Below are 25,406 nucleotides of genomic sequence, written 5' to 3'. Positions count from 1 at the left end.
AATTATGATTATTTTTTATAGCCTTGCACTCCTTGACAAAAAGAAATACCAAGTCATTGCTTGGTTTTTTGAAATAAATTGGTGACTTCAAATCTTGTTGAAATTTAAAACACGATACAAAGTTTATCCACTGGCTAAATGTTCTACATTCCACGTACCCTAAAAAGCAGTATGGTTAGAGACACATATGCCAAGTGAGTCAACTGATCTTACTGGTGATATATTACTACTACTACTACTACTACTACTACTACTACTACTGTTATTATATTTGTATTACATGTATTATCTGCCCTTCACCATCAGGTTACAGAGGGTGGGGGTGGAGTCAAAATTAATCACAGTTAAAACAGATTACAGTCACAGGGTGGACCCTGAAAACACACACCTCAAGTGTCAAAGGTCAGGATAAAGAGGTGCATTTCCAGTATTTCCTGAAAGCAGTATAGTGTAGAAGCCAGATGCATCTCTGTGGGGGACGAATTCCACCACTTAGGGGCTGCTTTGGAGAATGCCCTCTCTTGGGCCACACCCTCAAAACTACTGAGGGAGGTGGAAACACCAAGAAGACTTGCTTTGTTGATCTGAACACATGGAAGGGTCTGTAGGATAAGGGTGGACTTTCAGATATTTGGGACGTAAGCTGATATCTGAGTAGCAGCTTCTTTCCTTCCTTTCCTGCTGAGCGTTCACATCTGCTTTCTGTGCGAGAGGAAGATGCCTCAGTTGATGAAAGACACCACACCAATAGTGAAATCTGTATTGAACTCACTGTTTTAGTTCAGCCAAGCCTCTGTCCTTGGTTGGTTTATTCACATGCATGAGCAACACAAACAGCCTATGTGCATTCTATTATTTTCCATTTTGGAGACATCAGTGTTATGTATATACAGTGCTGTAATTGGTTGTTAATGAGCTAAAACCTGGATCTATATCTCTGGCTTTGCAGTCTCTTTGCATGGGTGGTATTTTGGAGTGACAGTCCAATAGAAGATACTCCAAGAATACTTTGCCAGGAACCACTGATTTATGACTGTCTATTGTCCATTTGGCCTGAAGTTTTTTAAAATGAGGAAAAATGTGGTTTGAGATTTGGCTGGGGTCACAGGAAAATAAGCTGCTAGGAATGGAGAGCAGACCGCAGACTGGGCTATCCCTCCTATTACAGGAGGTGACACTTGACTCAGTTTAATCAAAGGGTTTTTTACTCACTCTCCCCACGATAAGCAGCCCATAGGAATACTATTAACATAAGAATTTTGTTCAGTAAATAGCAGTCCACATGATAGCAGTCTGGGGTATTTAGAGATTTAAGTCTGCAAAACTTTCATTTCATTATATAACTTTATATTTTATATAATCAAATATGTAAGGAGTATATACATAAGGAACACAGCTAGGCTATAGCTCTAGCAGCTTATCTGGTACTTGCCTGTACAACTTCAAGTATCTAAAACAAGGTAAAAAGCACAGGAATTATGTATTTTCAAAGGTCACTTATAGCTAGTGGAAAGAAAAACCAATCTTGAATATCCACCTGATTGAGTTTTATTCATACTATATAGTGTCATATAATTTGACTGCAAAATCATGAATGTGTTTATGCAAGGAAACTCAACTTTTTATTGCTCTATATCAGCTGCTGATGTAAGCAACAAACAGGCATGGGTCACTTCGCAGGAAGATTCCTCTACTAAAACAGTAAGGCCCAGATGCTTCATAAGACAATAATGGCCCAGGATAATGTAGGGCAAATTTGCTGGTCTTAGATACTTTTGATGGGGAGGATGATGGGGAACAAGGAAATATCTGGGCATGTTAAGCATAAAGTATAAGCAGTCACAATTTGTGACATTGCCTAATAACATTACTGATCATGGGGCACACATATCAGCGTTAGCTTTCAATTTCCCAGCTTTGTGGGGCTTAAGCCATTCTGAGATAGCCCTAAACCAGCATTCAATTTTACCATTGAACACACATTTGCCTCTTTGTGGTTCTAGGGCATATAGAGTATATTTATAATTCAGGTTTTCAGTATTAACTTTTTACTTGGTAAGATTAGAAACTTTGCTTTTTTAAAAAGCTGCCATCTGAAATTATATGGATTGGTTGAGATAAATTGTTCTGTCTGCAGATGTGGAATTTATTACTGTTCCATATGCATAACATATTCTTCTGCTTCATAATGTGTAACAGAGCTACATAATTTGTTTATTCACTAGACTGATAATGTAGAAAATGTATCAGGGAGCTGGGACCCATCACAGCTTCCTGTTTTTGCATGTGGTGGTGGGGAAAGACTTGTAGCCATATCATCTGTTATGGCATTGAAGCAGGTACACTAAATCCTTTAGTGCCTGCGTTTAACGTAATGTGTGAGCCCTTCATTGCAGAAGGGAAAATCCTTGAACCATCTTAGTTTGAACTCAAGGAACATTGCAAATCCCAATGATATCATACCCTAATAGAACAGCCCTAAGTAGTAGTTTGCACAGTGGCGGCATATAGCAGCTATTGGTGTCTGGCTGATAGGGTGCTGAATCTAATTTGGTGCCTGGAAAGCAGAAAACATAATCTTCTGTTCAGTGTGACAGCTAGCTAACATGCTGCTCTGTACCTCAGTGTGTGCTTCTAGCCAATTTTGATATAGGAACAGGAATGAACTTGCTGCTGCTTTATTGTGGAGAATCATGGGTGAAAGCTAACAAACCTGGCAGCAATATTAAGATGAATTGTGATCCTTCTTGGCTGCAGGAAAAACTGAAGCTACATAAAGGCAGTGAGGAAGGATGGAAAAAAGGCACAAGTTGAAACTAGAGGAGTAAGATCCTGAAATCTGACCAGGTTTAGGCCGGTTGGTGATTTCTTCATATTCCTTTGGATTAGCTAACAATGGCAACAGAAAGTCCTGATGAAACAGTTCCTCATAGACTATCTTGCCGTCTGTCCGATCTATCTATCTATCTATCATCTATCTATCTATCTATCTATCATCTATCTATCTATATCTAATTTTCACAGTCTTGCCTGTAATCAAGCCTGTATGATTACTAAGGAGTAAATCATACATGAGAGTAATTAATTAGAAGTGGTATGTTAGAACCGGGAAGTTTGTATAAGGGGTAGTAAGAGTTATGGTGGACCCACTGCTAACCCTCTATTGTTAGCACATGTAAAAGCTAGTTCAGTTGGTATATTTCCTGGGTTGTGTATTGGACATTCTATCCAAATCTACAAGTATTAATGAAGCCATGCAAACTTCTTTGTAAGGTGACTGTCGGGGGGGGGGGGAGGGATTAACCATTAGGAATTCAATGATCAAAGGAAAAAGGTGTTAGAATGCAAATGAATAGAAGCCTCCCTCCCTCTGTAGATGTAGAGGGCTTAGTTTACCAGGACTCCACCATTACCAGCAATCTTACCATTGACACTGAGCTGGACAAGTTTATTGATAAGACAGGTATGGAAATGGCTTGCCTTTCCAAAATGATATGGGAGAATGTGATGCTAATGACCAATACCAAGATGAAGGTCTACCAGGCTTGCATGTTGCACACAATATTTTATGGGGGGGGGGGCATGGGCAACTTACATGCACCTCAATGCCTTCCATATGTGCTGTTCCAGGTGCTGTATTGGTCTGTACAGCCACAGCAGGCTCTGTAACACTCCAACAGTTTGACTTAACTCCCAATGGTGCATTCTTCTGTTGTCTCTTGAGACAGATGGATGCCAACTTAGTTTAGGGAAGGAGTACGTAGTGAAGTAATCACAAAGCAGAGAGGGACAGTGAGATATGCCCTGCAGAGCAAGAGAGGCTGCAAAGAAAGGATGCTGATGCTGCTACTATGAAGTAAGCTGCCACGTTTTGGGTTGCTGCTGTGAGCCTCTTTATCGAAAGCTTCAGGCTTATGTAAATAAACCATATATCATAAGGACACTAAAGCTTCTGTTGTGCCTAATTTCCCAAAGGAAACACAAACCATGGTTAAGTGCCAATATCCCTGGAATCTCATGCACAGCTCAGCAGAGATTGCCACAGGTGTCCTGTAACAATATTCAAAGAAAGACTTAACAGACCCAAGTGGGAAAAAAGAGCAAATAAAAGAACAGCAAGCCACCCTGGATGGATTCTTGAGGAATACCTACTGACAACAGAAAGAGGGAAGAAATTTGGAAATAAACAATAAAAGACGATATAATCCAAAGAAGAAAGAACATGTACCTGAACAATACAAAGAGAACAGATTGATCAGTACTACATGCTGTAATTTTGAGACCATGTGGCTTCCGGGAATTTCTTTAACAGTTGGATTGAGGGAAGTTTTACCTCTGAAACAGATCTTTTATTGAAGATGAGTCATCTTCTTCCTATCCCTTGTATTGAGTGTATCCATAGTGGTCACAATACTGTGGAAGATCCAGAAGCAGTGATGATTCAGTTTGTGTAACTAAGATCCCTACACTTGGAGGGCAGAATGAAGGAATTCTGAATCCCTCAGAGTTCTCTTTTCAGTGAGGGTAAGAAAGGGATTGCCCTAATTGTAGGATAATTTGGGCTATGTTCTATTCCAACTCATTTTTTATTACTTTGAACAATTGCCAGATTTGAAAAGCATCATGGTATGTATGATATCATGTTGGATTCTGCCTTTACTGCTAGCTCTAAAGAAAGCTTAGCTTATGCGAACTATTTTCCCCTTTCCACTAAGAGAGTCCGACATTTTCTGTTATGTTTGAAATTCATAGACTGGAATCTCTTATCAGGAGAGTTTGAAATAAGCATGAGAATTTGAGGAACAACTCGTTTTAAGTACAATGCCACAACATTGTTTGATCTCATTTGTGAGATTGATCCCAAACTACTTTCAACTGCCAAATTTAATTGTGACTTGGGGCATCTATTGGATTTGCTTTGGGGCAGGTCTGATCCAATGGAAGAAGCTAGCATTGCAATTGCAAAAATGAGTGGGAACGGGGAGCTTCCCCTAGTAATTTGGAACTCCTGCAATTCGCCAGTGGTATCCGGCATTATGGAGCCAGAGTAGGGTCGCTTCAAGACACTGCTAAACTTGGGGCAAATGTTTTTGTTGTAGCATGAAGGGTGACTCCAGGCAGACACATTGAAAACATCAAGAAGCAGCAAACCCAGGGGAATTTCCTGCTGTTCACTATAATGGATTAAATTAAGAACTTGTCATACTGAATCTGCTAGGTGGCGCCCTGGTATAAACCCAGCTCATCTGCTGTTATGCATTTAGTCACAAAGTGGTTCAATCTCATGGATAAAATAGACTAAAATAGCCTAGCATCCTGATATAGGAGTGCAGTCGAGCAGTATGATGCCAGAAACCCCAAATATCTTCCTGGCTTCAATTTAACTACCAGCCATGGCCCTGGGACCACCACCTCCACTCCAAAATACTATTGAAAAGGTGTATCAAAAGCATAAGTGTCTTACAACACTCTCCTCCAAACCCATCAATTCTCAAGACCATATCCATGTTCTAGCCTCAGAGACCTTTACATAACCTCCACATAGGGCTGTGGAGGGAAGCCAGCTCTATGGGTAAAAAGAAAGTTTTGTGCCTTTATTTTGGCGCTTGGTATATAGTTACTGTTTTTTCTGTCTGCTATCTTGTTCTATTATCCAAGAAAGAGGGGGGACAACTTATAAATGGTTGGAACATGGATAGAGTCTTGAAGATTTGCTTTCTGGAAGCAGACCAAGAATTGGTCTATTGGGAACATTTTTGCTTCAGATACATATTATTTTTTGATCCCATATCCTTCTTTGATTATACAAAATGACTGACCTGTGTATGTGCACATGGAATGTTAGGGGGTTGGGTGATAATATAAAGTGTTATAAAGTTTGCATATATTATCAAAATGAGTTAGACATAGTTTTCTTTCCGGAAACCCATCAAGAAGGGCTTCAAGCCATTTATGTATAAAGGAGAGGATACTTGGTGCACTAGCCCAGGATGGTCACATTTGGGGGGTGGGTGTAGCCTCATGGCTAAAGATTTAAAATTTGAAGTTTGCATCCATCTGTTTTGAGAGACAATGGAGTGCATCTCCAGAGGTGAAGTCAAACTGCTGCATTAGCAGCACCAAGTAGCCTCCCTAGGGTGTAAGCCTGGCCAATGTGTATAGAGGTCCTGGGCTGCCCAGATGATAAGAACCCCCCTTGTACAAGGTAAGAAAATGCTAGACTCAAAAGATAACTGTTTTTAAACCCTTGGCAACACATTGTGTTCAAATAGATGTTGGCTCCTCCTAAGAGGCTGGTCTAACTGCTTGTGCCTCTTCAAATGCCTCCTCAAGTGTGGAGACAGGAGGGGGTTCCAGGGAATGCTGGTGGCACGGTCTCATATCGGGGCTCTGAAGGCTCTAAGAATTTTGGTATCCCTGGAGGCTATTCCCTCAACTCCTGAACCTTGCTTCCTTCTCCCTTGCTCTTGCTGACCTTCACCTGCCCCCCAATCTGTGTCTTCTGACTCTACCAGCAACTGCCTCGCAGATACTGGGAACTCTTGATGGGGGAGTGTTTTTCCTCATGGGGGGCACTGAACCCCACAACTCACTGGTCCCTTCTGCAAGATCCTCCTCCTCATTCCACCACTGCCACACCATCAACTTCACTCCCTTTCTTGTCCCCTCTCTTATCAACCCCTTCATCCTCCAATTCTTGCCAGTCCCTTACAGACACATCTCTGTGGTCGTTATAGGAGGACCTTAGGACTTCAGATGTATGACTTGCACAGGCAAGAGTAATGCACCAGTTAGTTTACTCAGCAGGGTGAGGCTTATAAACGTGAGAGCTGGAAGCACTGGGGGGCGGGGCGGGGGGAGAGAAAGATTGTAGGATTCTGTTATGAATCAGCCAAGTCCAGCTGCTGTCAAGGAATGGAGTAAAGGGGTTTAAGAATGGTGATCTTGACTGGTAGCCTTACACTTTGTTCTTGTTATGCATTAATATAGTACAACCAATACAAACCATAGTTTTTACCCACAGGAGTTCTTATTGACTCTGAATCTAAAAGAACAGCTGCCCTTGGCAGAACATGTGAGTGTGGAGTAACTACTCCCACTTTCCATAGCTGGCACATCTGATTTCTTTCCCTCACTATATCCATATTATCTCAGCAGTTTTCTGCCTGTTCACTTCATTTGTGAGCACCTGTTGAAGGAGGTAGAGTGAGCTAAACTAGAGTTACAATATGAACACATGAAGAATTTTAACATTTTGATTGGCCAGTTTCCGAGCCAGTCATCATCACATTGGCTGGAATATTTATTTTCATATTGCAAAATTCCATCTTAGTGAAATGTCTTGATCTCCTAAAGAATTTTGAATGGTTGAATGAAGGAGTGGAATCAAAATAAACAACATTGCCAGTGGTTTTACACATGTCATACTCAACCAACCTCAAGTAGGAGGTTGTCTCCAGAAGGGCTGGCCACAAAGTGCAATAGGCATTCCATTCTGAAACTTCTATTAACACGGGGAGGGGGGATAAAACAGGGGAAAAAGAAAGCATGTGCATGTTGGAAAAGAAAGCAGGAAGTTGTTTGCTTCTCAGCAGTTTATCCATCTGCTACCCCATTATAGGGCCAAGTCAGCAGTGGTTTTGAATGCCTCCTCTCATATGTTCAGTGAGGTTCTAATAATAATATAGTATGGTTTATAGTTATGAATGAACCAAACCTGGTTCCACTAGTCCCTGAGAATTGTTGCTGATTCAGAGTTGTTACTCCCTATTCTCTGGGTGGGAAAGCTAATACAGGTAGGAAGGGAGATACTGACCCTCAAAGTTGTGAGGAAGTAGCAGCACAGCTAATTCTTTAGTTCTTAAAATTAATTGGTTGCATTCCTTGCCAAGGTGCACAGAAACACATAAAAAGACTTAACACATAAAATCACACTAAAATGTACAACGCCTTCCCTCATCAAAAATCTATATAACTAAAAATCATTAGCATAGCTAAACTCCTAGAGATACCCCCTTCTATAGATCAAAATGCCCACCAACTGCTTCAGTTTCATTATAAGAATCCAGCATCAGTTGTCACATGTTGCTACGGTTGGTTTTTTTACTCCTGTAAAGAAAAGAGGTATAGAGCAGACACTGGTGTAAACCATAACATAACAACCCATTCTTCTCAAACAAAATTTTGCTAATACAATCTTAGGTTGCTTACAGTTCCCAGTATCCTTTCAGGAAGTTTTCCCTTGTAACCTCCTCAAGTGCCATTGAAAAAGCTGGCAAATGCACAGGACTATCCTCAAACGGGCCCTTGAGGTGGCTTGAGTTACACTTGCAGGTAAATGTGTCACTTCAAACTGCAGGACAGGGGGATTCCAGTTTTAAATACTCCTCCATATAAAAACAAACAAATCAAAACACCTCATGCAAATAGAAAAGTGGCAAATCAGATATTCTTTCCCAGTTCCTTGCCTGCTGTGCTGTTTTCAGCATGCGGAGCAGAGGTGTAGGTCTGGGGTAGTCAAAGACTTGTTACTGTTACTGTTTCTGTAACAGGGTTTCTGTCTACCAAGTCCTTGATCTTCCCAATCAGCATGAAAGGAGGGCATTTTAACACTTGAGAAGAAGTCTTCTCACCCTTTCTGCTGACTGGAGCCAATCAGAGTAGAAGTGAGTGTGTCAGACAATTAGGATTGGCTTTTAGGTTTGCTCTGTTCCATACGCTCCCATGCTAAGCATTTTGGAGCACTGAAAACACAAGGTGCTTCAGTTTCAAGAGAATAATGTTCAATTTATGTTACATTCAATGCACATAGTGTGCTCTATGTGCAGCAGTCTGCAACACTGTTTGCTTGTCTGCAGGGTGCCTGTAATGGGGTGTTTGTGGATATCAGAATTAACATGTATCCAAGACACATCTTTTCATGAATGTAGGAAACATCCTAGTTTCCCTGTGAAGGAGCACAACAGGACTTTCTTAACCCAAATGTCCTACAAAAGGCCCATGGTGGGACTTTACAGAAACATTAAGCCCCTCGCTTGGATCTCAGCCAGGTTTAGCAGCACTACTCTTCACTGGGTCAAAAGCCTTTACTTTGGATTTTGTGACAGCAGGTGTCAGGATAAAATGCACCTGTTCCCACATCCAAGTCCTGTTAACTCTAGTCAAAACAGCATAGGTTTGAGTTAGGAGACAATGCTTTAGATACCAATTGAAAAATGATCTACTTTTTGACTACTGTCCTCAGTTCTTACATCTATAAACTCTGTAAAGTAGGAGTAAATACGAGCTTCATCACCCACCAGTTACAGTAACATAGCGATATAAGAATTATGTAGCATTTTGTCTGTTAAGTGTGCAACTGTGTGTTTACTCATTTATAGCAAATTATGGTCCTGTTGAGAAAGGAGCTTACCGTGAGAGCTGATTTAGGATGTGTTCCCATTATCACCCTAGAGCACAGTAAAGTTGTTTCCTTAGCACCACCATGCATTTCACACCTCTTCCCCCCTCAGCTTTTCACATCAGTATGCCTTCAATTTGTTTCTGTTTATGTAAACACCAGGGGTGTTGACAGGGAGGAGCTATTTCTACCCTATGCAAAAAATGCTCACATCTTGGCTAGAGGTGGATTAGAAATGGCTTAAGGACTGTATTTGGTATGCAGTTGGTTTGAGAAAGAACACATCAAGCAGCAGTATCTTATAACAAACTAAGAGCTCTGGAAAACGTGTATGAAGTCCCTAACTCACCAAGGGTTTGAAACTAATCAACTACCTTCACCTGGCATAGCCAGCCAGTTGAAGCAATTTCCCAAGGTGTGGCCACTGTGATATGCCGACAGCTTCTAGGAGCCACAGGTGAGAGCTGAGTACAGAGTGGGAACCAAAGGTCGACAAGCTACCCCAGAAGGATCATGACATGCCCTCCACCAGATGCACTACCCCTCCTCTAATATCCCATAAACCCTACCAGAAACATAGTGAGTGCCCAGTAAATGAGATTATGAAGAGAGGTGTAATATTGGGTAAAGTTTGAACCTAATTTAAATTCCCCTTTAGTTTGCGGCCAGGGTGGGAATTCAATTATCTAGGTGGAATTAAGCAGGCCTCTGTCTTTTTCACCTTAGCTATTCAGCTGTAATAAGGGGATGATACTAACCTATCTTCCTCGGATATTGTAAAGATTACTGAGGTACTTGCTCCCACAGGAAGCAGTCATAGCCAGCAACCTGGATGGCTTTAAAAGAGATTGGACAAATTCATGGAGAAGGTGGCTATCAATGGCTACTAGCCACAATGGTGATGGCCTACACCCACTATTAAAGGCATTATGCTTCTGAATACCAGTTGCTGGGAATCACAGGTGGGCAGAGTGCTCTTTTGCTGGTTGACCACTATGAGAACAGGATGCTGGACTAGAAAGGCCAGTTGACCTTGTCAGGAGTGTGTGCAGGAGCCAGGCCCTGTGACTGGTAGGGCTTCGCAGAACTGGGGGTTTCCTAAGTTTGTTCTGGAGAGGCAACACGCGGCCTCACAGGTGAGGCCAATTGGTAACTCACAGCACCTGGTGGCAAGAGCTGGGAAGGGATATAAGGCCAGCATTTCCCTTTGGCTCTTTGCCACAGCAACACACTTCCTGCCTTTGGCTTCTTGACCCTTGGCTTCTTGACTCCCAGCTCTCTGACCTTCGGACTCTTGGCTTCCAGACTCTCATTCCTGCACCCACCCCACCATCTTGCCGCCGGTCCTGACGTCCTCAGCTGGTACTTCGACTGCCCGTAAACCAGACTGTGACAGACCTGATCCAGCAGGCTCATCTTATGTTCTCATGAGTAAAGCTTATTGCTTTTCAGTTCTCCAAACAAACAATTCGAACAAGGAGGTAATGGTTCTTCCAAGAAAGGGAGTCCAGGGAGTGTTCTACAATGATATGAGAAGAACTGGTGGAGCAATCAAAACTGAAATGTTTGCCAAAACCAACACACAGACTTGTGTGTTGTTTGTTTTTGTTGAAGCTGGAGAAAGGTACTTGCATCTAATTTTGTCTTGCCTAAGGGGGAAATCCCCCCACAATGTGTATTCTACTGTACAAACACCTACAAATGAATAATACTTACGACCACTCTACCTTCAAACATGAGGCATCCTAGCTCCATTTGAATCAATTTTCTTCGATTTGATAGTCATCACTAAGAGGATCTTGTTGTTTTCAATAATGTTGAGTAATGCTAGGTATTTAGAAACCCAAGCCACACATGTATACTGTAACACCATCAGAAACTAGGAATGCTTTTCTGTTCCTCTTATTGGTTGTCCATAGAAAGTGATTCAGTGTCGTGTTATGAACTTGGGAATGACTTGTACTAGGAATTGAGTCTCTCCAATCATTATAACAAGCAAAATCTTTCTGTTTGAATCGGCTTCCTCTATATACCACAACACAGACTGGTGCTTTGAAATGTGATGGTCAGGCGGCTAAGCTAAGAATAAAGTTCCCAACAGATTTGCTAGATGTAGTAAACAAGTTCCAGGTCCTTTACTCACCTTTTCAATATATGAATGTACACTCCTGTGGTTTCTGAAGTGAGTTACTCCCAGGGTGGCCTCATAATGATGATTTTGTAGATGAAGGTTTCTCTGTGAAGGAAAACATGCTTGAGGCACTGCCAGCGGAAAGGGAAGGTGATTTTTGTCTAACTTCCCTATACATTTCCTTCATCTGTGTGTGCACATTTTCAAAGTTAGTTTCATTGTTAGGGTGCAATTGCAAATACATCAACAGTTACTAGGCAAAATACAGACATGTGCAAGGTAACAACATTTTATGTGGGACTACAAATAAGTTACTGGACTGTTATTTGAGGGCTTGGGGAAACAACCTTGCATATAAAATTAACAGAGCCTAGCACAATATGTTCTGAGCACGTGCCTAGAGAAGATGTGTTGATTGGACCTACTGGGGGCAGCAAGAGGTTACACTGACCTGGTTTATTAGAAGAGTTCAAGCAGCTGTTGCTTCAGCACTGGGAAGGGGGATGGCCCATAAGCCAAACAAAGGAGATCTCAAGGCATCAGAGAAAATGTAAGGTTTTAAAAGGATAACTAGCTCCTAGAAGTAATTAGGGTGATCACTTGCGCGTTGCCAAAAAATTGGAAATGCATCAAAGTGCAGGACAGATTAAGATGGTCTGTCCCCAGTTTTATGGAATTTGAAATATCCTTGAATGCTGCAGGGAATTTTCCAATTGATGTGATTGAAACTTCCTATACAGAAGCACCAGACAATGAAGGTGGTCAAACAATGGGTATTTCATTTTCCTATATAGATTATCTCAGGCCCTGAGATTGGTAGACGGGCCTTAGTTGGAGGCATGACACTGTTCAGGAACATGATAGGGCCTTCTTTGTAGTGGTGCCTTGTTTCTATAATTTACAGTATGGATGGCTTTAATGTTGTTAAGCTTCTGGTGCCTGCCTAAAGGATATGTATTCTGAAGAATTTAAGTTGCTTTTTACTCTCTTGTTTGACCTTGTGCTATTTACCTATAATGGTTTTATATAGGATTTTATTGGTATGGTATGATTTGTTGTGTTTGTATTATGTTTTTAGATATTATGTTGGAAACTCTTCTGTGATTATCATGTACAAATATCATGTACAAATTTGCATATGGATACAGACAAATTTAGAAAAAAATATCATCACACCATGGTGGGAAAGACTGTGACCTGCTTCATCTGCTGTCCTTGTTCTAACAGTGGAATGAGTAGTATCAAGGTCCATGCTGATGGTTCTTTTTCTTTTAACTGGACCTGGACTAGAGAGCCCTTCAAACAGAGAGGACTCATCTAAGGTACGCTACATGACCACCATGGACTTGATCCCAAGGCAAAACACAAATATTAAACACATCGTACAAGGATACCATAGAAACACTGCTCATTGTTCAGCAATAGGGCATACAGTTGTTAGTTTATTGCACCAAGTGCAATGTGGATGACCCCCCCCCCCCGCCCCGGGGAAGGTGGTGCTTGTTTTCCTTGATATCATCATTTCTTTGTATGCTTCCTTTCCACAATAAGCTGTCCTCAATAAACCTCACAATATGAAAAAGATGACATAATTCACTAAGTTACAAAATATAATGAAAAAGTTAATAAAAGCATCTCATTAAGAAATATACAGTAAGATAAAACACAAACAGAATTCCAATGAAAGCAAATATAAAGCACCCCAAGAGTAAATATTGCCCCCTGACAAAAGCTCCTAAACACCCCACACTAATAGCCTCTGAGGATTGCTGAGTCCCTTTAGCAGTGCCAGTATCTTCTGTAGCTGGAATCAGTCAGGGCCCCACACTCCCACACATGGTGGGAATGTGTCAACAAAGCAGGGAGCAGGTTTCCTAATCTAATCCTTGAATATCAGAGTATCTGACCATGATAAGAATAAGAAGGCAGAGAAGAGTTTTGTTAAGATCTTTGGGGATCTTGGATGATTCCAACTTTTGGCCTGAAAATCTTTGTGCAGAGCTGGCATTTTAACTGTCCCACCAAAATGTTATAATAAACCGCAAGCAACCCTAAGAATTGCCTTGTCTCAGGCCTAGTCTTGGCTGAATTACTGATTCTGCTATGGCATTAATTGCTGTGACAAAGTCCAGATGAATCTAGTGGAGTTCACTAGGATTACATCGCTTCTGGGGCAGAAATAAGGGAAACAAAAATGTTCAATTTTAGCTTTCTAACCTTCTAAAAATTCAACCATATCAGCAAAATACCATATTTTCCCGTGTATTGGACGAGGGGTTTTTTTTGACTCAGAAATTGTTAAAAAACTGGGGTTGTCCAATACACTGGATAGTGGCATGGGGGGGGGGAGAAGCGGTGCGCTGCCAGCCATCAGATTGGTGGGAGCATGGCTTCGTCCGATGCCGCAGCGAGCGGGGGGCGCTCCCTGGGTCGTTTCCCACACATGGCGGCATCGTGGGAGGTTGTGCTCCTGCCCACTGGATGGCTGGTGGGAGCGCAAATTCCCCTGATGCTACTGCGTGCAGCGGGCATTCCCTGGATCCTGGAACAATCAAGCGGCCAATGCCGGAAATCGCTCACCCGCCGAACGAAGCGCGAGCCTGTGATTTTAAGCGGCAATTGGCCGCTTGATTGTTTTTTTTGGGGGGGGGATCCCGAAAATCGTTCACCCGCCAGAATGCAGCACACAACCGCTTGCATCACAGAAACCACCTATCCGCTGCCCGTCCGCTGCCCAATTGCCGCCGCTAATCACAGTCCCACTTGCTGCGACAAGAGCAGCTGTCTATTGGCTGCCACAGCAGCAATCAGGAGGACTTATGGTGACAAACAGGTTTCTGAAACGTGAGCAGTTGTGTGCTGCGTTCTGGTGGGTGAGTGATTTTTGGCATTTCCCCCCAAATAACCCCCCCGCAAAGCTCAATCCCCCCATTTTCTAAATTTTGAGGCCTCAAAAATAAGGGTCGTCTTATACATGGGGGCGTTTTATAGATGGAAAAGTACAGTATATAATATAAGAATATATTTGAGTTACAGGTGGTAAGTACTTTGGACTGTATCATGGGTATTTGAACATATTGCTTCTCAGTTCCCTATATTAGAAGGATAAAAAGATAGAATTCGTGTGTGTGTGTGTGTGTGTGTGTGTATGTACACAAACACACTCCAAATATGCTCCTTGAAAGAACAATTCAGCTGAGTCTCACTTCAGCATTTTTAAGACTAAAAATGTCAAGCAGCAGCCAGGAAGAAATGCCCAGTGGAAGTCCATCCAACTTCAGCTTAATCCTGATCACTAAAAGCCAAGCCAAAGAGACTTATTGTTTTGATTTTTTGAGCTACCATATTATCATCTGCAAAATACGTTCATTAGGAACAAGAGCATCATAAACAACAACACAAAGCTCTAATGCTTACTTTGGATCTGCTTGTTGCAGACAGAAGAATGGACTAAATGTCCCATTCATTAGTCTGACCCAAATTGTCCTATAGTAAAGCAGTGTACACTCAGGAATGTAAAAGTTAAGATTTTCCAGTGTACTGGAAACATAGACTGTTTTGTTGAAGTAGAATTGTATCCCCAGATTATATAGTATGTTAAAAATATTACTGTGCTTAAACTTCCCTCAGTGGCTTGTTTGACTTTCAGCAGCTGCCGCAATGGCAATCAGTTTCTCAGTGGTCTTTCATTTCATTTCTGACATGTCAGCAACCACAAAAATAAGTGACATTAAATAAATACAGGCTAAATGTTTATTTTATTCAGTGAGCTCTTCCTAACTGATCTCTACACATGTGCACTGTATTGGCTAGTCACATTCTACTGCATCATAATGTCATCATAAAATGGCATGGCACAGCAATGCTGTCATTATGTTTAGTAAAGGTGAACCACCACCAGCAATGGAGCAGTGGTAACGAAAGCATCCTCACTTTGATGAAAAATCAACCTTTTAAAAAATCAGGGAATGCTTTAATTACTATTTAACTTGCATACAATTTTCTATTTTAACAAGTCTACAGATAGTTTACATATCCCAACAAAAATGTATTTTAAAAAGTCTTAATATGATATAGGTTCCACATATTATTCTAAGTGCTGCTGCTAATAGTGAATTCCACATTTTAAGTAACATAATTAAACTCTCTCTCAAAACAATGTATGCAAGTTCTTAAGTACATAAATGTACATAAAAAAATAAACCACAAAAGCAAATCATATACAACTTAAATTATATGTCTAGAAAAGCTAATAAATGTTATTAAACCCCTTACTTGTAATAAGACAAGCATCAAAATCATTCATACTGCAAAATGCATCTAAACACACAATTCCCACATACCCAATCACTCAGCAATCACCATCTCCTTCCCTTAACCACAGGCTCCATCCACTCAATACTTTCTAAAATAAAACATTCAGTACATACAACAACCAATAATCATGTACAGAAAAATCAGTATGTTGAATAAAAGCAATCCATTAATAGCAGGGGGGGGGGGAATATTAATTTCCATCACATCTCTCACCTGAGCAATGCAAACATCATCACCCCCAGTTGTCTCATAGAGAGATTCCCCACCAAAGAGCCCTTCCCCACCAATAGATTCTCATCTAGTTGGGAGTTTGAGCACAGCCACCAGCACACTTGATCTTCCCCTCATCACAGGGAGCATCCCAGTCAATCACATGAAAACATCTTTTCTTTTTTTTAAAAAACCACCAATGCCTGAAGAGCAATAAATCAAGAACACATCCTAATAGGAGTCAAGCTACACAAACAATTTGGCTAAAAATCTAGTCATTAAGATGTTACAGATAGAGCTTATTCCAAATACCATTTAACTCTAGTGTTATAATTTGTTGTGAGGTTCTGCTGACTTTCACTGCTGCTGGAAACCACCCATTTCCAAGTACCTAATTAAGAGAGTATGACCTTTTCATATGCCATCAACAGTAGCAGGCAGTGCTGTTTTTCTAGAAAAATAGGTGCCAGTCATCCAAGTTGTTACAGTAAGTGTCACACTTATAACCAAAAAAAGAGTGCCGGTACTTAGCACAAAGTTGTTAAAGTAACTACTTTTAAACAAACAAACAAACAAACAAGGTACCAGTACTGCGTACCCTTGAGTATCCCCTGAAAAAAAGCACTGGCAGCAGGTATTCTGACCTTGCTCGTAGAAGAGGAATCAGCTGAGGGGTGGGAGGAGCAAGCACAAACTCAGTTTCAGACAGCAGTCTCCCAGGTGTTTCTCATCCACTCCAGTCCTCCTCAATAACAGCCTCTGTGCAAACCACTCCCTGTTAAGTACCTAAGGGGTAGTAGGAGCAGTAGTCTCCCAAGTGTTTCTCAACCACTATAATCTTCCACACCTAGGTCCATGCTCCTGGCATTAGGGTTGAACTTTAATAGAAAAATACCAGACAGTATATAAACACCTCCAAAAACAGTTGTTACTATAACCAGAGTATATAAACCTCCTCACTGTAGCAAATGCTACAGTGTAGCATTGGTTGTATATTTTGTCTGTCTCAACCTATAAACTCTTCTGGGCAACTGCTGTCTCTTTGCTGGCTTCGTGACTAGAGAAGTAGGTGCCTGGCCCTCAGTTCAACTTGTCACAAATAAGAATTATATAACAAAACTTATCTACTGTGTTTGGAGAGCCCTGCCTTGTGCTGAACATGATTACTGCTTCTCTTATGTATGCAGAGTTAACAGCTGATGGAGACCATGGCATTTATTAAGTTTCCTTTCACAGTTTCCAAGTATTTCATTCTCCAGGAGACATGAATTAGATTGAGGGTTTGGATATTAAACTGAGAATGTTGTTGAACTGAACAGTCAGTGATATCATCAGTTAAGACCCCCTCTTTTTACCTATTCTGATACTAAGTTCAATTTGTTATTTCCCCTCCCAATTTTTAGTATGCTGTGATTATTTATATTGGCAGTGACTGCTCCATTGGGAAAGTGATTTTGGAAATGGGAGAGTGGAGGTTTTCACTGCTGGGAATTGGAAAGATTTTGACTCCCAAAAAGGTGTGGATATTTTATTTGGGTTTTTGGCAATCTGAATGTGGGTGGAAGTATCTGGCACTGAGCAGGGGACATTTTTCATTTTGGCCTTCATTTGAGAGTATGGCTAGAGATTGGTGTGTGTGTGTGTGTGTGTGTGTGTGTGTGCAGGAGCAGGGGGTAAACTACTACCAAACAGTAGTAGGGTTTTTAAAAAGTCTAAATGGCTTTTGACTGGTCAAAAAGTTTGCAAAAATATTGTGAAAGTGAGGTGTTCATTTTTACACTGCTTCCCCATTCAAAACTGTTCCCTCAGCTATTATACTTATTTCACATGTGCTTTGGTATAGCACATTTATTGTCTTGGACCTGAGAATTATTTATGACATAGTTTTGTAACTCTGCTTAAACCTGAAATTGAGAACTATCCATTATAAGCATCTTTGGGCTGTTGTTTCTGCTTGAGGCAAATGGTAAAATAGGAGTTGGAGGCTTGCTTTCATGTTCACGGAATCACCTGTTACTCTATATTTGGGATGAACTTGGGTCAAGTCATCTGTGTAACCAGTATATGGTTAAAGGTGAGCATTAACTGCAGTCGTCTGTGAGTCAATGCTGTCTAATTATTGATATAGAATCCCTGGGTCTGTTTTCTAGTTCTGTATGTCTGAGTAACCTAGTATAATAAATTAATAACTGCATAGAAGCTGGGTTCATCTTGCCCACCCACCAGTACAACAAATCATTGCTGTTACTGACTATGCAATGAATTCATCATCCTAGCACTATGTCCAGAATGATTATACACAGTCTGTCTCAGATCTGAGACCAAGAGACATAGCATGGTGATATGGGTGCAGATGTGAACAGAATCTCTAATAGCATTACAATTAATTAGATTGCCAGTTTTTAAAAATTAACCATAGTTAAAATTAAGCATAGTTCATAATTAACTGCAGTTTAGGGTTCAGATGCAACGTTAAACAAAGATTAATTGAAAACAGAAGCAAAAGCTTCCAATTTCTTCCTTGTAGCTGTGCTAGAGAAGAATGTATAAGCCTGAGGCTCATGCATGTAACAATAACAATTTTTATCATTACATTCAGACCATCTTCATATTTCTTTTATATTTGGATGGCTTATGTTGGACTCCCTAATGCCCATCAGCCCCAGACCAGCATTATCAAAAAGTCAGGGATGATTATGGGAGCTGATATCTAGCAAATTCTTTTTTTATATATATATATAAGATATTTATTAAGATTTTTTAAAATATTACAATAAAAGTGAAAAAGAATAACAAAAATACAAAATAAAAATGGTTAAAAACACCCAAATTTTCCATTACTTATTTTCCTTTAGCTTGTTTCCCGGACCTCCTCATACCTCCCTTTTTTGTATTCCACTTCCATCTGTTGGTTCAGCAAATCCTTACCCTCTTTAATTATCCTAATCCTTGATCTTAAAAATAATAGCATTAGATTTTTACCTATTTATAACCCTTTTTTCATATTCCCTTAAAGCATTACAGCTGGAAACCACTTAATTTCTATCCAACATCATTCTAACATTCATTAATTTTACAATATTTCTGTAGATAATCTTTGAATTTCTTCCACTCTTCTTCCACCGACTCTTCTCCCTGGTCTCGGATTCTGCCAGTCATTTCTGCCAGTTCCATATAGTCCATCAGCTTCATCTGCCATTCTTCCAGAGTGGGTAGATCTTGTGTCTTCCAATACTTTGCAATGAGTATTCTTGCTGCTGTTGTGGCATACATAAAAAAGGTTCTATCCTTCTTTGGCACCAATTGGCCGACTATGCCCAGGAGAAAGGCCTCTGGTTTCTTCAAGAAGGTATATTTAAATACCTTTTTCAGTTCATTATATATCATTTCCCAGAAAGCCTTAATCCTTGGGCACATCCACCAAAGGTGAAAGAATGTACCTTCAGTTTCTTTACATTTCCAACATTTGTTATCGGGCAAATGATAAATTTTTGCAAGCTTGACTGGGGTCATGTACCACCTGTATATCATTTTCATAGTATTCTCTCTTAAAGCATTACATGCCGTAAACTTCATACCTGTGGTCCACAACTGTTCCCAGTCAGCAACCATAATGTTATGTCCAAAATCTTGTGCCCATTTAATCATAACAGATTTCACCGTTTCATCCTGAGTATTCCATTTCAACAGCAAGTTATACATCTTTGACAAAATCTTAGTTTTGGGTTCTAACAGTTCTGTTTCTAATTTTGATTTTTCTACCTGGAAGCCAATTTTCTTGTCCAAATTATATGCCTCCATTATCTGATAATAATGAAGCCAGTCTCGCACTTTATTTTTTAGTTTCTCAAAACTCTGCAATTTCAGTCTATCTCCATCTTGTTCCAAAATTTCCCAATATTTCGGCCAATTGGCCTCCATATTGAGCCTTTTCAGAGCTTTCGCTTCCATTGGTGACAGCCACCTTGGGGTTTTGTTTTCCAGTAAATCCTTGTATCTTATCCAAACATTAAACAATGCTTTCCTGACAATATGGTTTTTAAATGCTTTATGCGCTTTGACCTTGTCATACCACAGATATGCATGCCATCCAAATACATTGTTAAAACCTTCTAGGTCCAAAATGTCTGTGTTTTCAAGAAGTAGCCATTCTTTCAACCAGCAAAAAGCTGCTGATTCATAGTAAAGTTTAAAGTCTGGCAGGGCAAATCCACCCCTTTCCTTTGCATCAGTTAATATCTTAAATTTTATTCTCGGCTTCTTGTCCTGCCAGACAAATCTAGAAATATCTCTCTGCCACTTCTTGAAACAATCCATCTTGTCCACAATTTGCAATGTTTGAAACAAAAACAGCATTCTAGGCAATAAATTCATTTTTATCACAGCAATACGACCCAACAGTGAAAGCTTCAAATTTGACCAAGTTTCTAAATCTTTTTTCACTTCCGTCCAACATTTTTCATAATTATCTTTAAATAAGTTCCCATTTTTGGCTGTCATATTAATCCCCAGGTATTTCACTTTCTTAACCACAGTCAAACCTGTCTCATTCTGAAACCTCTCTCTTTCAATTGGTGTTAAATTTTTCTCTAAAACCTTAGTTTTTAACTTGTTCAGTTTAAATCCTGCCACTTGACCAAATTCTTGAATTAGTTCTAAAACCCTTTTAGTACTAGATTCTGGCTCCTGTAACGTCAATACTAAGTCATCTGCAAATGCTCTCAGTTTGTACTGTTTGGCTCCGACCTGTATGCCTTTAACCAACCGGTCCCTTCTAATCATATTCAGCAGAACCTCCAGGACCGATATAAAAAGCAGTGGGGAGATTGGGCACCCCTGTTGTGTCCCTTTTTCTATCTTAAATTCTTCCGTCACCACATTATTTACAATTAATTTAGCCTTTTGTTCAGAGTATATTGCACCTATACCATTTTCAAAACCTTGGCCTACCCCCATCCCCTGTAGGTTCTTCTTCATAAAACTCCAAGAGATGTTGTCAAAGGCTTTCTCCACGTCCACAAATATCAGAACTGCTTTAGTATTATATTCACTTCTAATTTTTCCAAAATATCAATTATATTCCTCAAATTATCAGACAAGTGTCTTCCCGGGAGAAAGCCCGCTTGATCTTTATGAATCTCTTCCATCAATACTTTTTTCAATCTCTTGGCCAAAATGTCTGCAAAAATTTTGTAATCCACATTAAGTAACGATATAGGGCGGTAGTTTTTAAGCTGAGTCTTTTCAGTCTCTGTTTTCGGTATAAGTGTAATGTACGCCTCTTTCCACGACTCTGGTGCCCTTTTCCCTTCCAATATTTCATTGCAGACTTCCTTCAAAGGTTGTACTAACCACTCTTTCAAAGATTTATAGTATCTAGAAGTCAGCCCATCCGGTCCTGGAGATTTGCCCAATTGCATGTTTTGAATGGCACCTTCTACTTCCTGTTCAGATATTTTGTAGTTCAACATTAATTTGCTTTCTTGAGAGATTTTTTGTAATCCATTTGTCTTCAAAAATCGGTCTATATCCATTTCTTTCTGTGGCCCTTGTGTGTATAATTGTTTAAAGTACCTCTGGAAACAGTTTCTAATCTCAGTTGGGTTATGTATATTCTTTCCTTCCACTTCTAGGTTTGTAATAGTATTTAATTTTTGTCTTTTTTTCATTTGCCAGGCCAGCAATTTCCCACATTTGTTAGCTGATTCAAATGTTTTTTGTCTCATTTGTTTAATTTTCCACTCTATTTCCTGATTTATCATTTCCATATATTGTACTTGATATAATTTTATCTCTCTCAAAATCTCCTGCGACTTTGGTTTTGCTCTCAATTTCTTCTCACTTTCTTTTATTTTCTCCAAAATTTTATCTTTCTTCTCATTTTGACTTCTCTTCTTTATTGCATTCTGTTGTATCAGAAACCCTCTCATAACAGCTTTGCTTGCGTCCCAGATTACTCTTTTTTCTACAGTAGTGTTCATATTTATTGCAAAATAATCTCTCAAAGTTTTTTGGGCCTTTTTGTAGACTTCTTCATGTCTAAATAAGGTGTCATTCATCCTCCATCTGAAGGAGCCAGTTGATATTTGTTTCATCTCCATCCTTACAGCGTTATGGTCGGAGCAAGTTTTTGGGCAGATTTCCACTTTCTTTATCTTTGGTGCCATTCCTCTAGTTACCCATATTTGGTCAATTCTAGTCCATGTCATCTTGGCTTCAGAAAAGAAGGTTCCCTCTCTTCCCAGGGGGTTCGATATCTAGCAAATTCTAGAGGACCACTAGTTCCTCATCCTTGCTGAATAATCTGGGAGTATTTTTGGCTTTGCAGGGTTGCTCCCACCCTGCTGTCTCCAAATTTAAATAAAAACTTTCCACATCCTTCCAGTCCTCACATTTTTATTAATAACTATCATGATCCAGTTATTCCCTGAAAACTGAATAGTAAAGTGCTAATGGGAACAGCCTGAGAAACAAGAATGACAAGCATCAGAACTATTTAGCCTGTATGGGTTTTATCTATTTTTCATTTGCTTTCCTGTGTGCTCTCAGTTTTCATTTATATATTTAACCCAGGCTGTGTTTGGGGTGGGGGAAAAAACAGGGGGTACATTATATCCTCCTCTGCAACTGAAACTCTCTTATGAATGTTGATAAAGAAAATAGCATATAGCTATTTACCTTTCTGATCTTGCCTCAAAATCTTACAGCATGTTTTCCCCCATCCCCATCTTCCTATTTCCCAGAGCACATTCTGCCAATTAAAATGAAGCAGAAGGAAAACTGGAGCAGAGTTAGTCAGTTCTTCAAATCTGACAGGCTGTAGTTCCAAGAATAAAGACTCATCTCATTATTATTTCTCAAGTTTTTCCCCTCATCTCCCACAGTTTGGAACTGTTTTGGAAACTGCTCTAAGTCCAGCATGACGTCACCATGAGTTTGTAGTATCTCTGTCTCCATCCTAGTTAGGCACTTCCTGCCTTCTGTCTCTCTGCTTTTGACGCCCTTGTCTGGGTTCTTCTTCTTTCTCCACAACTCCTGTTCCATTTCTGTGTTCATCTCATTTTCCTCATTTCCCCTGTGTACATTTTCATTCTGGAGTCCCACCTCTTCCTTGGCATCAAAATTGGAAAGGACTCCTCCTTCTATGAATAGGGTTTATAATTCAGATATGCAGCAAGCATCTGGGGTTGATTTTCATTCTATGACTGTTAGGAAGATTAGAAAACATCCAGTTATGGTCTACAGCATCCACACATTTTTAAAAATATATTTTTTTAATAAGAAAACAGCTCAAAAGTGAAAGGGATAGAGAGTAGGAGATATATAAATTTTGCATACTACTTAGCATGACTGCCTATTTTATAGTGTGATTTACAGATGCAATGAAGAACCCACAACCTGTCCCACCCCAAAGGTGGGTTAATTGCATGTCTTGGTAGCCAGCTAAACAATGTCCCAGAAATGTTCCATTTTTACACTTCATTTTTAAAAATGCTAACAAAATGAATTTCATTAGGGACAAATGTAAGGTTCTGCACTTAGACAGGAAAACCAGATGCATAAATATGGGAAGGAGGACACATGGCTTACTAGCAGTACACGTAAAATGGATCTAGGGGTCTTGGTGGGCTACAAGCTTAACATGAGTCAACAGTGCGATGCAGCAGCAAAAATAGAAAAGAAAAGACTAATGCTATTCTAGGCTGCATCAACAGAAGTATAGTGTCCAGATCAAGGGGCACTCTATTCTGCCTTGGTTAGACCACACCTGGAATACTTTGTCCAATTCTGGGCACCACAATTTAAGAAGAATGTTGACAAGTTGGAACGTGTGCAGAGGAGGGCAACCAAGATTATCAAGGGTCTGGAAACAAAGGCTTTCAAGGAGTGTTTGAAAGAGTTGGGTATGTTTAGCCTGGAGAAGAGAAAACTGAGAGGAGATATAATAGCCATCTTCAGATATCTTAAGGGCTGTTACATGGAAGAGGGAGCATGCTTGTTTTCTCCTGCTCTGGAGGGTAGGACTCGAGGCAATGGCTTCAAGTTACAAGAAAGGAGATTCTGACTAAACATTTGTAAAAACTTTCTGACAGTAAGAGCTGTTCAGCAGTGGAACAGACTCCCGCAAGAGGTGGTGGACTCTCCTTCCTTGGCAGTTTTTAAGCAGAGATTGGATGGCCATCTCTCGTTGATGCTTTAGCTGAGATTCCTGCATTGCAGGGGGTTGGTCTAGATGACTCTTAGGTCCTTTCCAACTCTTAAGTTTCTATGATTCTATGATATGAAGAAGTTTGTAGTATTGGAAACCTGGTTTCAATTTCCACTTAAGATGCAGACCCTTCCAAGTCTTGCCCTCAGTTATCTATTTGGGCAATGCAGGTGGGATGGGAAATCTTATCTGTTCATACTGAGTTTGTATTATTTTAAGGGTGGTTTATGCATCCTGTTCCCCGGCTGTGTATGAGTGATTTGTGGCTCAGTCAGTAGAGCATGAGACTCTTAATCTCAGGGTCGTGTGTTCAAGTCTCATGTTGGGCAGGATATTCCTGCATTGCAGGGGGTTGGGCTAGATGACACTTGTGGTCCCTTCCAACACTAGAATATTCAATTATATTCAATTAGTCTAAGCCACAGTTTTGGTTGGTCAAGCTTCAGCTGGGGAGGCAGAGATGATGGTATCCCTGGAGAGAGGGGGGCGGGTATGGTCTTGCTTGGTGGGCATATGTTCAGTGCCTGCCACACACTTACTTTTTCTTTTAATCATCAGTGCTAGTAACCTGAGTGAACTCCCTAAGATGGTTGGATGGCATCTTGTATACCTCCTTCCAGCAATTCCTGCAGCCAAGCTGGTGCCAAATGTTTTGCTCTGCATTCCTTTGGACCACATAAGTGAGGCTGAGACAGAGGTCTTGTCATCTGGGAAGCCTAGGACCTCCGAGCAGTTTGACTTCACCCCTGGAGGCGCACTCCATTGTTTCTCGAGACAGACGAATGCCAACAAACTTCAAGTAGAAGGACTGTTATCTACCTCAATGCAAGTAGCATTGTTAGGGTTCGTGGGGGTCTGAACCACAAAGTTTTTTTGCTGCAGGCCCCTCACCTCCTGCCCCTTTTCTCCATTTTTTGTCAAACTTTGCTTACAGGGCAGCTTTCCGGTTGAAAGTTGGCTTACATTGTATCTGTTTCAGAGGCCTACGATCTGAATCTTTCAATGCCTCTGACATCAGCTAGCAAAAGAGGAGGAACCAATTCACTTCCCCCAATTTCACTACACCATGTAACATAACTAACACCTTTTGGAAAGAACTCTCAAAGTTTGATTTTGCATTCTAGAGTTACAGTGTTAGA

At 40.4% G+C, this 25,406-nt stretch overlaps 1 protein-coding gene across 7 annotated transcripts in view; it reads left to right on the top strand.

Moving 5' to 3' along the window:
• Nucleotides 1–25,406, top strand: part of LOC308463499 (ankyrin repeat and fibronectin type-III domain-containing protein 1-like) — a 366,925-nt gene that overhangs the window by 180,799 nt on the left and 160,720 nt on the right. The gene's annotated exons all lie outside the window — the stretch shown is intronic.

Source organism: Podarcis pityusensis (assembly GCF_964106645.2).
Source record: "Podarcis pityusensis genome assembly, chromosome: 14".
Classification (NCBI taxonomy): Eukaryota; Metazoa; Chordata; class Lepidosauria; order Squamata; family Lacertidae; genus Podarcis; species Podarcis pityusensis.
Note: the sequence above shows the minus strand (reverse complement) of the source record. Positions and strands in the feature narration are given on the sequence as shown.